At 37.3% G+C, this 15,800-nt stretch overlaps 1 pseudogene; it reads right to left on the reverse strand.

The window, feature by feature from the left end:
* Window positions 1–475, reverse strand: part of LOC110196336 (ubiquitin-conjugating enzyme E2 E2 pseudogene) — a 175,963-nt pseudogene extending 175,488 nt beyond the window's left edge.
* Window positions 476–15,800: the final 15,325 nt, after the last annotated feature.

A 15,800-nucleotide genomic window follows, 5' to 3' on the forward strand; every position in this document is an offset into this window, starting at 1 on the left:
CCAACTGGAATTGGCTCAACAGCAAAAATTAAGCTCTAGAATCTAAGAAAAAAGAAATTGCATAAAGGCAAAGCAAAGGCCACCTTGCATGAATAGGCTGCTTTGGAGGTGCAAGACAGTGGATGGATTAAATTAAAGGCTAAATGATCACTTTAGAGTCCACTATTGAAGGAGTTCTTTTTCTATCACTCTGTGATTCTGTCATTGTGCATCTGATCGGAGGGGCTTAGCTGCTAGAATATCCTTACCTCTTCTGGTTGTCTTCTTTGTACAGTGCGTTCCCAGAGGGCTTCAGGCCACAGAGAGAGTTGTGATAAGGTAAAAATGCTGAATAAATCAGGCTCCATAATCTGCAGTGCTGTTCACCATCAAACACTTGAAAATGGAGTGATGAAGTTTCAGGGATTTTTGTTTCAAAAAGGCAGAGTGAATGCTGGCGTCTCTGTTTCCATGACACCAGGCTGGGTGAACGCATTGTCCATTTTCAAATCAGGATCTGTGCTAACTCAAGAGGAGGCAATGTGGTCAGAGCCCAAATGGAACTGAAGCTCATGTGGTGGGGTGGGAATTTGGGAGTGGTGAGAGGGGTAAACATAGACCAACAAATAATGATCACTCCCTTCAAACACTGCACTTTGATTTTTTAGGATCATAGATAAAGAGCTAGAAGGGACCTCACAGGTCACAAAATCCAACCCCCTCATTTTACAGATGACAAAACTGAAACCCAGAGAGATTAAGTCAATTGTACAGTGTCAGATAGGCAGCATGGGTCAAAATTCTTCCTATTTCAACTCTTCCTCTCTATCCCTTACACAATGATTCCTTTTTAATCTATCTAATCCAATTTTCATTTAACATTGTGCATTTTAATTACGTTTGTGTTTTATCCTTTCACTAGGCTTTAAGAACTTCAAAGATGCTTACCAATAAAATTGATGCAATCTAGATTACAACAGTACCATAAATACGGTAGGTATTTAATAAAGATTGGTTGTAAAGAAAAAAGGGGAAAATAGTGGCCGTAAACTGGTGAATTGCTAAACAAATGGTGATTCTTGAATGTAACAGAATAATACTGTTCTATAAGAAACAATGTATATTAAAATTTCAGGGAAGCATGGGAAGAATTACATGAACTGGTGCAATCAATCCAGCAACATTTATCAAGGATCTATTATATACCAGTCACTGTGCAAACTTTAGGAGATACAAAGTAAGTCAAAAGACAGTCCCTTTTCTCAAGGAGCTCACAGTCTAATCGACAAGAACGTTCAAAATGAAGTAAATAGAAGCAGGAACACAATATGCACAATGACTAAACAGGGTAAATATAAAAGACATCAAAATGAATTTGAACACTTCTAATTAATCAAGAGGATTTTTATTCATCTTGAAAACATGCAGAGGGTTGTACAATTGGCTGTATAGGTCACTCACCTCCCTGTACCTGTTTTTCTATCTGTAAAACAAAGGAGATTAGTCTAGATAGCCAAGGTCTTTTCCAGATCTAAATCTAGGATCTTTTTGGTCTATAAGTATCAACACATGTGTTTGGTGGGGGAAAGGGCTTGATATCCTTCACTTCCATTCCTCCTTTAGTGGTTCCTCTTTGATTTCCCCACTTCTGAATTTTGGGGAAAACACTTTGGTGTATCCTACTGACTCTCCTATCTAAGCTTTCTACTGGTCTCCTCTTCTTTTCAACCACAATGCACCAAATGTGGAACAGGCTGCCTCAGGGGCCAGCATATTCACCTTCATCAGAAGTCTTTACATATATGTGGATGACCACTCTGGAGACATATTGTAGAGGGAATTATTTTTCAAGTGCACATTAATTGAAATTAATTGATAACTTCTAATATCCCTTCTCTCTTCCTCAGATCCTATAACTCTGATTCTTTAAAAATTGTAGTGGATGAGACGGCATATTTCAATGCTGGAGGCTGTGGGTTTAGGACCATATCAGTCTCTTTCTCACTTACTTTTTATGATATATGTATGAACAGGAGTTAAGCAGCTCTTTACATAACGATGCTTTATTGTTGTAAACTCTTCTGGATAAGTACATTTGGGAATTCACTACAATATATAAATATTTGAATTGAAAAGAAAAGAAAATCCCATCTTTTCAACTCCACCACAGTGCCTGTAGCCTACATATTCAACATACATCTAACTTGTATGATAGGTAGTACCATGCCAAGATGGTAGGAGATAGCAGGGTAAGGATATCTAATACCTAGGACCAAATCAGAGGTGTTAGGATGTATAGCTAGAAAGTGTCTGAAAAATCATTTAATTTGTATCCCTTCTACAACATACATAACAAGGTATCAGCCAACTTCTGCTGAACCACTACCTCTTGAGGAAGTCCGTTCCACATTTGGGTGTCTTTACCTGTTAAGAAGCTTTCATTGAGGTAATATTTACTCCTCAGCAACTTTCACTCATTGCTCCTTGTTCTGGCAGATGATGATGATGATTTATGATGATGAGGAGGAGGGAAGAGGAGGAGGATGGTGATGGTGATGATAATGATGAGAATATTTATGTAGCATTTTGTTTTATATACTGTCATGTATTTTATATGAAATCGAATTTTGACTCATTTGACCCTTACAATAGCCCTGTATCATTGCACCCATTTTATAAATGGGAAACTTGTGGCTGAAAAGGTGAAGACTGATGACACTGAATTCAGTATCTAGGATCAAATGTTATTTCAGATGTGCTACTTGTGTGACCTTAGGCAAGACTTTTAACCTCCTAGGGCCTCAGTTTCCTCACCTGTAAAATATGGGAGTTGGAATAAATAACCTTCCAGCTCTAGGTCTATGATTCTGTGAGGTGTCCAAGATCTTCAATGTAGTAAGTGTCTGATGCAGGATGCAAGGGCAGCAAATTTTCCACTATACCATGCACACGAAGTTCAGAATCAGAAGACGTAGGCTTGAATTCCAGATCTGCCATTTGCTACTCACGGGATGTTGAGCAAGTCACTTCAATTTTCTTGATCTGTTTCCTCAGCTGTAAAATTAAGAGAATTGGAATCAATGACCTCCTCCTTCTCACTATGTCTATTATACTATGCAGAGCAAGACTATTTCTTCAATGTCACAAGCCCTTCAAGTACTTGAATATAGCTTTTATGCTTCCCTTCACTTCAAGTCTTTTCATTTCCAGGCTAAATATGTGCATTTCCATCAACCAGACCTAGTTACGTGATGGCCTAAAGGCCCTCCACAATCCTGGTCATCGTTCCCCTTTGATCTCACAGAATTAGGCTTAACATAAATATATTTTCTTTTCTCCAAACTTTGCACACATATTTAAGACATATTTTCCTGTGGGTACCTCAGCTGAACAGTATTTGAGAGCTCCAGGAGGATGGAACTCTGGGGGCAGAGACTTCCCTGGTGTTCATTAGTGTGTACTTTTGTTCAATCTCTAAAAGCAAAAAGAATGAAGGAAAAAACCCTGGGGGCCCTTCACTACAATGCATTTAGAAAAGAGAGCAGAGGTTTTCTTCTTATAGTTAAAAAAGAAATTGAATCTTAGTGTTATTCCTTATAAAAGTATGAAAGTATGGCTTGTAAAATAATGTCTCAGGAGCACAGATAGGAAGACATTAAGTATCTCATCTTCACTCACAAGTGGAGAGAGAGGACTAGAATTCAGTTGGGCTTACTGCTGAAAAGAGACCACTTGCTCTAGCATCTCAAAAAACTATTTAATGCAGAAAGTGAGAGATGGATAGACTCTTTGGCCACTCAGAGGGAAATCAGCCCCTTTTTATACCCAGAAAACCACATGCTATGTGTCATGGGGGAATTGGCCAATGAGGGCCCAATCCTCAGAGCATGCTTTGATTTCCTGCTAAGTTGTTCAGAGCATGCACAGATATTCTCTGCCCCCTGCTAGTCAACATGAAATTTTGGTCATAATGACTCAAAGCTGATGCAATATGATAATCAAAAGTCTTCTGACTGGTGACAGAACTGGAAGAACCAATGACTCAGGAGTGACTGAACAGGAACTGAATTGCACAGACAGAGTGTCTGTCCTTTTTTTTTCTTTTCTGGTGGCAAATGAGGCAAAGACTGGTGTGAACTGTTGAATGGTTGGAAGGGAAACTCCTCTTTTTTCCACCTGACTGGCAGAAGTCCATCAGCACGTGATACATCTGACCCTTTCTGTTTATTTCTTGATCTTTGATGAATGAGTATTCCAAGAGTGGAATGTGTGTGTGTGTGTGTGTGTGTGTGTGTGTGTGTGTATGTATCCCCTTCTCTATACTCATAAAGACACCATCCTAGTTCAAGCCCTGATCAGCTCTTGCCTAAACTATTTGAAGAGCCTTATGTATGTCCCCCCTCTCCAGTCTATCTTCTACATAGTTTCCATGGTAGATTTCCAAGGTTATTTTCCTAAATTGCAGGTCTAAACACATCACCTCCCTACTCAATACAATCTGTTGGTACCCTATTAATTCTTGGATCAAATTTAAGCTACTCTGTACAGCTTTTAAATGGAGAAGAAAATGGCAAACCACTCCAGTATCTTTGCCAAGAAAACCCCAAATGGAATCACAAAGAGTCAGAGATGACTGAAATGATTGAACAACCACAACAAAACTGCTTTTAAAACAGTTCACAACTTGGTCCCAACATGCCTTTCAAATCTTATTATATATTCTTTTCCTTCCCACATTCTATGTTGCAGTCATACTGGCCCTCTCTCTCTTCCTGACACTTCAAACTCCACTGCCTTCCTCCCTGTCTTGAAATAAGCTAGTTACCATGCCCAGCTGAAATACACTCCACCTCACCACTCCCTTTTACAGTCCCTTGATTCCTTCAACACTGTGCTTAAGCACCATCTTGTACTTGAATCCTTTCTCCCAGCTCCCTTCTTTCCCCCAAGAAATTTATATGCATCTTATGTGTTTTAAATAGGTTTTCATGGGTACATGATATCCCCTCCTAATAGAATGTACGTTTCTTGAGTACAGCCATTGTTTTAGTTTTGTCTTTATGTCTCAAGCACAGTGCCAAACACATAGTAAATATTTTAATAAATGTTTGCTTATTAATTTTTTCAATCAAATTGAATAGTAGCTAATGTTTATATAGTTTTTGAAGACTTATCAAAAATGTTTTGCTTGCATAAAAAGCACATGATGTTGGCAATATTTTGCCTGTTTCATAGATAAGGGAAAATGAGGTACAAAGACTTTAAGCTATTCCTCCAATGACATGTAGCTAGCACTTGTCAGATATGGGACTTGTTATATGGAGAGGGTTGGTGTTAGAAACAGAAGATCATTCAGAGGTTAGGAAACCAAAGTCTGGGAAGTCTGAGATACAGGAAAGCTCAGCAAACAGGCTCTCTATGTTCTGACTGTTCTTGTTAGATAGCTGAATGTGCCCTTCAGAAATGTACCTGCCCGGCCCAGATGCCATGTAGCCAGGTGGAAAGCAATAGCAAGGATTTATGGTTTAAGCAAATTACTTCCAGAAGTCATGTTTCCAAGCTATTAGTGTGGAACAAATAGTCTGGAAATCTGGGGACAGAACTTTGGCATAACTGATGAAATCAAATATTTTCCTTTGATTGTGGTAGCCTCTTGTCTCCCTGGAAATCCATTTCTTTTCTCTAGGTACAGCATACTTGGAAGAAAATCTTGCAATTGGCATATTAATAAACCAATTTGATCCCAAAGCAAAGCCCCTACCCCATTATACTTATATTCACTTTTCTTCCATGCCTGTCTCAGTGAGGCAAGGCCACAAGCACCCTGGAGAAATAGTATTGTATACTGTTGGTCAGGTTTCTATTTGATCCCAACTGTAAAGGATAAACCTTGTGTTGGAAAGTCTTTTGAAATCACTACAGGTCCTGTAGAATATGATACAGGAGGCTTTAGGTGAGCCCTGAGCAGCAAGTGGTGATTTACCCTTCTGGATATTGTGGAAGCACTTAGCAGGCACCTGGGAGAAAAATGTGTGTGTGCGTGCGTGCGTGTGTGTGTGTGTGTGTGTGTGTGTGTGTGTGTGTGTGTGTGTGTGTGTGTTGGGAAAGGGCACAGGGATTCATTAAAATGACTAATTAACATCACCATAAATATGAGAAGCACTGTGGCATAATGGATAGAATGCATTCCTTTGAGTCAGAAATGCTCTGACTAGCTTTGTGACTGGATGTCATCTGAACACTGAACTTCAAGTAACTCTGTAAGACTAATCAAAGAAGTTACAGAAGTGTTATGAGCTGAACATGCCAAGGAAATAACATTCACAAAACCACATAACTTTGATGATTTCTTTATGCTACACACTTAATACTGTTCTAGGCAATATGGTGAGACAAATACAGCACATAGAGATTTAACCAGTAATACTAGGCACCATCTGATTAATGCCTCCACTAGTGTCCTATAATGATACTTGAGCATGGGGCAAAGGTGACCCTGAGTTCTAGAAAGCTATGCTAGCATACAGTACAGTTTAACTGGTCTGCCAAGCCAGAAATGTTTCAAGCATGGACCCAATGGCAGATTCTAAGTGTGTAGTCTGAAGAACAACCTAGCTTAGTTAGGAGAGGACTAGCCACCAGGAAATTAATTATTTTGGTTCCCAACTCATGAAAACGGTCTCTAAAGCATAGTGGGCTTATAATCTACACTGGTGGAGAGAAAACACACAACAAGAATACTTGAAATATTAATGTGTACAAATAATTATCCAATGAATGGAAAAGACAATAAATGCTATGGAGGTTCAGAAGAAAGAGAAGGGAAGCAACTAGGTGGCATAGTGGATAGCATACTAGTCTTGGAGTTAGGAAGATTTTAGTTCAAAATCTGTCTCAGATACTAGTTGTGTGACCCTGGTAAGTAATTTAATCTCTATCAACCTCAGTTTCCTTAGCTGTAAAATGAATATAATAATGACACCTATCTCCCAGAAATATTGAGAGGATCAAAAAGATTAGATAGATAGATAGATAGATAGATAGATAGATAGATAGATAGATAGATAGATAGATATGCATATACATATACATATGCATATGAATATACATATACATATATATGTCTTAAAGTACTAAACCTAAAATGTCAGCTGCTACTGATACTTCTTATTATTATTCTTTTTCTTCTACTACTACTACTACTTCAATTACAACAACTACTTCTACTACTACTGCTACTGCTACTTCTACTACTGCTGCTACTACTACTACTTCTACTGTTTTTCATTTCTACTACTACTACTTCTACTACCATTACTACTACTACTACCACTACTATTACTACTACTACTGCTACTACTGCTGCTGCTGCTCCTATTTCTACTACTACTACTACTACTACTACTAGCATAGTAGTGGTATAGACTGGAGTGTTCAGAGTAGTTTCCTGGAGAAGTGAGTATAAAGGACTAGGGAGGGCATAATATTAAAGAAGTTTAGTCTGCACAATGCCATTACCCCCACAATCTGCCAGTCATGTAGATTTTTAAACATCTGCCATGTAATCAAATGTGATAGCATATTAAACAGCTTTGCTAATCTTAAAACACTATATAAATGCTAGCTATTATTATTGTTGTTAATGCAGACAATGAATTAATGGATGAATGAATAGATGGATGGATGAACGTATAAATGAATGAATAGATTTGTAAAAGACACCAAACACTGAGGGGAGCACTAGGGATATACATAGAAAAGCAAATATACCTCCTGACTTCAGGGAGATTGCATTCTAATGATGTAGACAACATATTCAGGTTTGGTGGCTAGGTAGGGGAAGAAACATGAAAGGTAATATGATACACTCCAAAGAAGATTGATCTGAGAAAGCTTGGTCAGAAAGCTTGGATTTGATTCCTAGATTTCCCATGTCAATCAACAATTCAGTCAACAAGCATTTACTATGTAACTACTATTAATCAGCCACATGACTTGTAGGAAATCACCTAATCACTTTAGTGTCCACCCTCATCTATAAGATGTGACTGCAGTGGCAAGCCCAAGAGATAATCAAGGGATTTGGGACAATGGGTAGGTAGTTGTAGCCACTTGGTACTATATAAATATCAGATATTGTTATCATTAAGTACACTTATTTTAACTTGATATTGAGACAAATTCAGTTCAACCTATACTCTGGAATGGTCATTTCTTTGGAACTACTCTATGTGTCATGAAACTTACAGAAATAGACTAAAATAGAGATAATGTGGATGGAGAAGTCCTGAACTTGGATTCAGGGAAAGCCTGAGTTCAAATCATACTTGATACACTTGCTAGACTTGTGGCTCTGGGCAAACTATTTAACCTTTTTGAGTGTCAGCTTACTCATCTCTAAGAAATGGAATAAAGGGGATCAACCTTACAAGATTATTTTGATGATCAAATAAGATGAAGTATGCAAGGCTTTAAAAGTGCTGTGTGCATTTGAATATTATTATTATTATTATTATTATTATTTATTGTTGTTGTTATTGTTATATCTGTCCCAGGCAGCTGGATTCACAGTGAACATGGCCACAGATAGATTCTGCAAGTCACAAATGTCAGCTTCCTATGGTACAATACATTTCCCATTGAAAAAAGAAATGCCTCAGTAAAGTCTCTAAATCATTCTCTATGTTTTTTGGACAGGAAGGGGAAACAGAATGTTTAAATGATAATGAGCAGGAAGTTCCATAAAAACACACATTTTTAGCTTTCGTTTCTCAATTGAAATTGTATTCAAATGTTGACGAAGTGATGCCATGTCCCAGATTGGAAACCAAGCTCTCATCCAAACACTGGAGCCTTGGGATTCATTGCCAACATCCATCACAACCTGGATTCTTTGTTTACTTGTTATTTTGTGAGATGTTTTCATGCTTCCTGTCTGCTTTGTGGCCTTTTGTTGAAACCCAAGCTGTCCAGAAATGTAATCTTCATCACTCAACTCCCTGATGACAGCCAGTTTGGAAAATTCCAAACAAATCCTCCACACAAAGGCATTATACACGGGTGACATTTGAAGGAAGCAGGTCATTCTCTGAGCTTGGAGATTTTGAAATTGATCATCGGTCTGTCTCTCCCATTTTGTCTGATAAACCTCAAATTCATCTTTCTGACTGCTAGTTGTTTCAACAATAGAGTCATACTAACATTATCACGAGCACATATGGAAATCATAGGACCATGCTAGGAAATTGAGACTTGTTGGCTATGTAAGCCAAGGAAGGGCATATCCTCTTTCCACAGAGTTACACAAGGGACTTTTCCAATGTGATTATTATTGTTTCTCTGGTTGTTCATGATAATAATGATAAGATTTGTGTAGTACTTTATGGCTTACAAAGCATTTTATATATGCTAGCTTCACCCAAGAATCCTGTGCAGTAGGTATTATTGTTCTTATTTTATAAAAGAGGAAATAAGTAGGGAGAGGTCAAGTGATTTGCCATTCAGTTATTAAGTGTCTGATATTGAATTCAAATTCAGGTCTTCCTAACTCCAATGATCTATCCACTACAACACCTAGTTGCATCATACCTTCATTAGCAACTTCTCTATATTTAGATAGCACATGATGTCTTCAATATCTTAGACACACCAGAGGCAAAATGTAAGTGCAATTTATCTCTGTCTTGGGTGGGAAGCTCAATCACTTTGGTGATATTGACTGGTCAGTGCCTTCACTCCCAAGGGATAAATTCAATTAAACATCTTTGACCATATTTTTGTTCATGAAATTGACCAAATCATTACATAAATATTAATAGTTAATATCAAACACATGAAGAAGAAAAACATTGTATGTTTAAATTCAACAAAACCAGCTATTCAATTTTATGTATTGGACACATCCTCCTTTGAGAAATAGCTGGCTAAGTAAACTAAGATTTTTCTCAACTCCCCAGTGATAGATGGGTCTCAAAGTTCTTGCTTAATGATACAAGTTTTAATCTCTTGATACACTGGACCTCAGAAAAACCAGATAAAGGTATTCAGGGGAAAATTTACAGTTATTAAGATAACACAGTATTGAGTTGATTACTTCAATACATCAAATGACTTATGATCCCATTAATTTAAATGTTCCCTGCAATGGTACATACATCGCAACCCATCCATGCCTCCACATCCTATCTGACTTTTGCCCCTGTGCTTCCATAAATACTTTCAATATGCTGGGGGCCTCACCCAAGATATCTTAACATTAAATGGATTGTAATACAAATCATAGATGGTTCACCAGTTATTTTTCACCTTTGTTACATGATCTTCTTGACTCCTTTTCAAATCATTGACATGGGTACATTTGGTACATTTGACATGGCTTCTTGAGTACAATTCATATTTCATACATAACTATGCTATGACATAGTGATTCCAGTCATCCATTTCTCCACTCCTTTTTCAATGATTTATACTTTTAATTATTTGGAGATTTTTGACAATACAAAATTTTAAAGAAAATAGCAACATTTAATTATGATGATAACAATGATAGCTTCTATAAAGATAGCAAAGAGTGATGATGAAGATGATGATGCTTTTAAAAACTCCTAGATTTTTTCCCTTTCCAATCTATTCAACCTTATTTTCTTTTACTCATTTATATGTACCTTCCATTACAATCAGCATTTGCATGGTTCCAAAGCTAGTCAAACAAACATACCTAAGGAGAATTCATTAGTGGAGTCGTATCAACCTGGAGTTGGCTCTTCAGTGGAATGACACAGGGCTCTGTCCTTGGTATTGTTGTATTCTACACTTCTAGCAATGATTTGCGGGAAGGCAAAATCAAATTTCTTGATGACACAAAGCTAGGAACAATAATCATTATAGTATATTACAGAATCAATATTTCTAATTGCTTCAGTGGTCCAGCATCCTGGATGACAAGATGAATTCTTAACAATGACAAAAGTAACATCTTGAGATTATTTACAAAAATCAGTTAGACACAAACAGGAAGAGAGGTAGTGATCCAGCTTGATACTTGTTTGCATTAATCATTCCAGGGAATTTTAGTTGATCACAAGTTATTGCAATTTTGGGCTTAATAGAGGAACAAGGTAGGTAACAGTTCCACTGTACTCTGTTCTGATCAAAACATACCTATCTGATTTTGGATCCCAGATTTTTAGCTGAAAAATGAGCTTGGCATTTTGGATAGTGGGTCAGTTTCAGAATCAGAAAGATATGACATAATTCAGGGCTTTCACCTCTGTGACATACTGACTTGTGACTCTAGGCAAGTCATTTATCTTTTTAATGCCCCACAGAGTTCCAGAGAAAGTGCCAGTATGCATGGGTAAAGGAAATTCCTTACCAAAATCTCCTTACAACAGTGAAACTCCAGACCCAGTTTCATTTCATATGTCAGACACTGTGCTAGCTGTTAAGGACATATACAAAGACAGAAATAAAACAGCCCCTGTCCTCAAGGAACTTACACTCTATAAAGAGGAGATATCAATATTACACATATAAGTAGATATAAAATATATTCCAAGTACAAATTATACTTAGAATATTAAATGCAAGATAATTATAAATACAAGATAATTTGGGGTATTTGTATTGGAAGGGAATCAGGAAGGTCCTTACATAGAAGGTCATGCTTCAGCTGAGTTTTGAAAAAAACCTAGCAGTTCTAAGAAATGGAGGTAAAGACATAGTATATTCCAGGCTTGGTGGGCACCCTATATAAGTCCCAGGGATGGAGATGGAATGGAATATGTGAAAAATCTAGTAAGGAGTATTACATTTACATGATGTTTAAAGTATTCAATTTTTTTTCCCTCACTATAAAACTGTGAGGTAGATAATGCAAGTATTATTAATTCCCACTTTTACAAATTGGAAATGGAGACTCTGTGCCATCTTAGGTAGAACATTGCACTTAGAGTCAGGAAGATCTGGACTGAAGTCTTGCCAGTGGTACCAGCTGCATGACTATAAGTATGTATGACAATGGGTCAACCCTTTAATTTCTGTATACCTCAAACAAGATGCTTAGAATTTACATAAGATCTAGGTGGTAGAGTTAAAGGCATATTGGTGGTGTAGTGGATAGAGAACTGGGCTTAGAATCAGGAGTTCAAATCTGGCCTCTGACACTTACTAGCTGTGTGACCTTGGGCAGTCACTTCATTCTCTTTGCCTCAGTTTCCTCATCTGTAAATGAGTTGGAGAAGGAAACAGCAAATCACTCTAGAATCTCTGCCAAGAAAACCCCAAATGGTGTCATGAAGAGTCACACATGACTGAATAGCAACAGGTGGTAGAATGGAGTTCTGGGACTGGTATTAGGAAAATATGAGTTGAGATACTGTCAGAGGCACTTACTAGCTTTGTGACACTAAACTAGTCAATTAAGCTCTCTATAAATTAATTTCCCCATCTATAAAGTGAGTGGATTAGACTTGTCCACTAAGATCCTTCTAAATCTTAATCTATGATTCCATAATCTTTTAATCTACATAAGTATAAAAGAATTCACAGAGGACTTCTAGCATAACCCTCTCTTCTTATGGGTGAGAAAATTGAGGTCCAGTAGGGCTAAGTAAACTGAGTAATATTCCACGAGTAGGCATAAGAAGAAAGATTTGAATCCAGGTTCTCAAATTCAGTCAGTGCTCTTTCCCCTGTACCACAACTCACCAATGGTTTGTGACAAACATTGGAAGAAATTCTTACATTTTGATGACCTCCATACTGCAGTAGTCACATGTCCTTCAGATATTCATGTGATGATGAAGATATTGCAAATTATAGAGGCTAAGTAAATCAACAAGGGTTACACAGTTAATAAATGTTGGAACTAGGCTCTGAACTCAAGTCGATTGATTCCAAATCTAATATTCCTTTCAACGGAACTAGAATAAATCAAGTTACATGAATTCTAGTCATAGCTCTGCCATTAACCATCTGCTTGATCTTGGAAAAGCACATCTTTGTATTTAAGAACCTTAATTCCCAAGAATCCTTGTAAAGTGACAGAGATAAACTAGATGGCTTTTCAAAGCCTAGACTATCTCCAAAGTTGAACTATTTATTTCAAATCAAACCAAGTTGGAGGGAATTCTATATAGATGCTATATGTACAAAACAGATGCAGAATGGTATAGTAAATAGAGATATGACCCCAAAGCTAGAAAGACCTTGTTCAGGTCCCACTTCTGATGCATACTTGCTATGTATTCCTGAGCAATTCATTTAATTTCTCATAAGACTATAAATTACAGAGAAGGAATCACCTTGCTTTGGTAAAGGGAAATCCATCACCTAAGAGTTCTCTGAACCAGAAAAATTACTTCTATCCCCAATCCCTCACCCCCACAGTTATATAACAAATACAATAATTCAATTAGCTTACCATCTTAGCTTACAGTAGTTCATCTTAGCTTACAATAATTCAATTAGCTTACCATAAGTTCTAGATGACTATGTGGATATTAAAGCCACTTGTGATAGGTCTCCTGTATACCCCTGGACTTCTCTAGGGTTCTTGGTTCTAAAGCCAAACAGTAGCAATAGACTTTGTATAGGGAGGAAAAAAAAAATTTCATCATGAAATCTGATATGCAATGCATTCTCAGAATTGATTAGTATTTGAGTCAGTGAAGATGTGCTAAGGTCATCTCAAATATATTTATGAAAACAGTGTTGGAAGACGTATTCAAATGAGCATTCTTAACTTCCTTTGGAGGAAGGAATTAATACTAACAATAGCTATCATTGACATAATACCTACTATGTGCCAAGCACTTTAGAATTATTATCTCATTTGATCCTCACAATAATCTTGAAAGATAAATACTATTATTGTCCGCATTTTACAGGTGAAGAAACTGAAGCAAATAGGGATTAAGTGACTTGCCCAGGTTCACAAGGCTAGTTAAGTGCTTAATGCCAAATTCAAACCCAAGTCTTCTTGACTGCAGGACCAACACTTCATCAACAGCACCATCTAGCTGTCAGTCCTTTCCCAGATGTTGTTTAATAGCTGACTGATGGCCTAGGGCCATTTACCAGACCTAACACATATTACAGAGAGACATATTTAAGCACATTTGTCCAGGTGAACACTTAGAACTTCTCAGAATGGAGCTAAGCATTATCCATAAAGTTTGCCTGTAAGTTGGATTTCCACAGGTCAAATACTTACGATTACTTCTGAGGGAAAGTTCATGATCCCTTCATGAAATAAGGTAGAAGCTATAGAAACTGAAATCCATTCCCCTATCCTTAGTTAACCAACAAGTATTTTAAGTGTGTGGTATGTGCCAGGAAAGTGTTAGGAGCCGGTAATACAAAGATAAAATGAAACCATCCCCTGCTTCAAGGAGTTAACATTCTATGGAGGAGAGACAATCTGTATGCATACAAGCAAATTCAAAATAAACGCATATAAAATAAATATAAGGTAACAGGGAATAACAAGTAAAGAGAATCAGTAAAGATCTCTTCTATTGAAAGTATTTGAACTGAGCCCTGAAGGAAACATGAGGTCCTAAGAGGTCTGGGTGAGGAAGGAGTGCATTCTAGGCCCAAGTAAAGATGTAAGAGGAGAAAAGGTGTTATGTCATGCCTAAAGAAAAATAAGGACACTAGCTTGACCAAACTGAAGAGTGTAGGAAGAGAAATAGTATATAATCAGATGAGAAATGTAAGTTTGAGCCAGGTCATAAAGGGCATTAACTATCAAAAAGAGGAATTTGTAGAGGTAGTAGGCAGAACACTAAGCCATTTGGAGACAAGATGATTGCTATATAAGATTTGTCCTACATTAAAGGATTATAGCTGGCTAAGGTCTAATTTTTCTAAGAAAGGCAAATCTGGTAGTGTTACATAATGTCAAAAAAAATGGAATACTGAAGACTAAATACCTTTATTTTTTCTTGACAAGAAGACCTTTGCTGAGTTTATGTTCCATAAGGGTAGGGACCATGTCTTAGTTAAATTCTATATAATGCTTAATATCTAACACAGTACTTTGCATGCAACAGGCACTTAATAAACACTGGTGAAATAGAATGGAATGGAATAGAAGACATGGAATTTAGTGCCTTGAATTGTTGGTCTGTATTTCACATTGTCTCTATACTTTTGTGCCAGGGCCGTTAGATCTTGTTACTAGAAGAAACGCTAACCAGACCAGTACTGATCTAGATACACGATACACCATCACTTCTCCCTTGGCAGGGGCTAAGTGATCTAGAACCCATCAATGGTAAGCAACAAGAAGGCACCTAAATAAACAGGCATCTATCCAAGTGGTTTAGTGTTAGGAATCTGATAGAGCATGGCACATAAATGTTGACCCATAGGTTAATTCACCCAAGAAATCCATTAATTCAAAGTTTACATCCAAGGTTCTGGAGTTTGGAGCCACAAAGATTTTTTTTTCCTTGTTGTGACCAGATAGTTATCAACTTTTGAAGAGCAGTCCACCCAACTACTGTGCCCCATTGGCCATTGATATTTTTTGGGTATATATCATCCTGATAGGACTGAAACAGGAAAGTTTACTGGGTCTGTAGTCAGGGGAACTGAGTTCATATCCTGCTGCTGTTGCTTACTACCTGTGTGACCTTGGACAAATCACTTAGTTTATCTGTACCTCATTTGTTCATATGTAAAGTGAGGGGATTGAACTAGATAATATCCATGGTTCACACTAATGAGGTACTTTGCTCACAAAGCATACTTGAGAGACAGTATAATAAAGTAGAAAATGTACTGGATTTATAAACAAAAGCAGAGCTCTGCCA

This window comes from Phascolarctos cinereus, unplaced genomic scaffold (assembly GCF_003287225.1).
Source record: "Phascolarctos cinereus isolate Bilbo 61053 unplaced genomic scaffold, phaCin_HiC Scaffold_2;HRSCAF=192, whole genome shotgun sequence".
In the NCBI taxonomy this organism is placed as follows: domain Eukaryota; kingdom Metazoa; phylum Chordata; class Mammalia; order Diprotodontia; family Phascolarctidae; genus Phascolarctos; species Phascolarctos cinereus.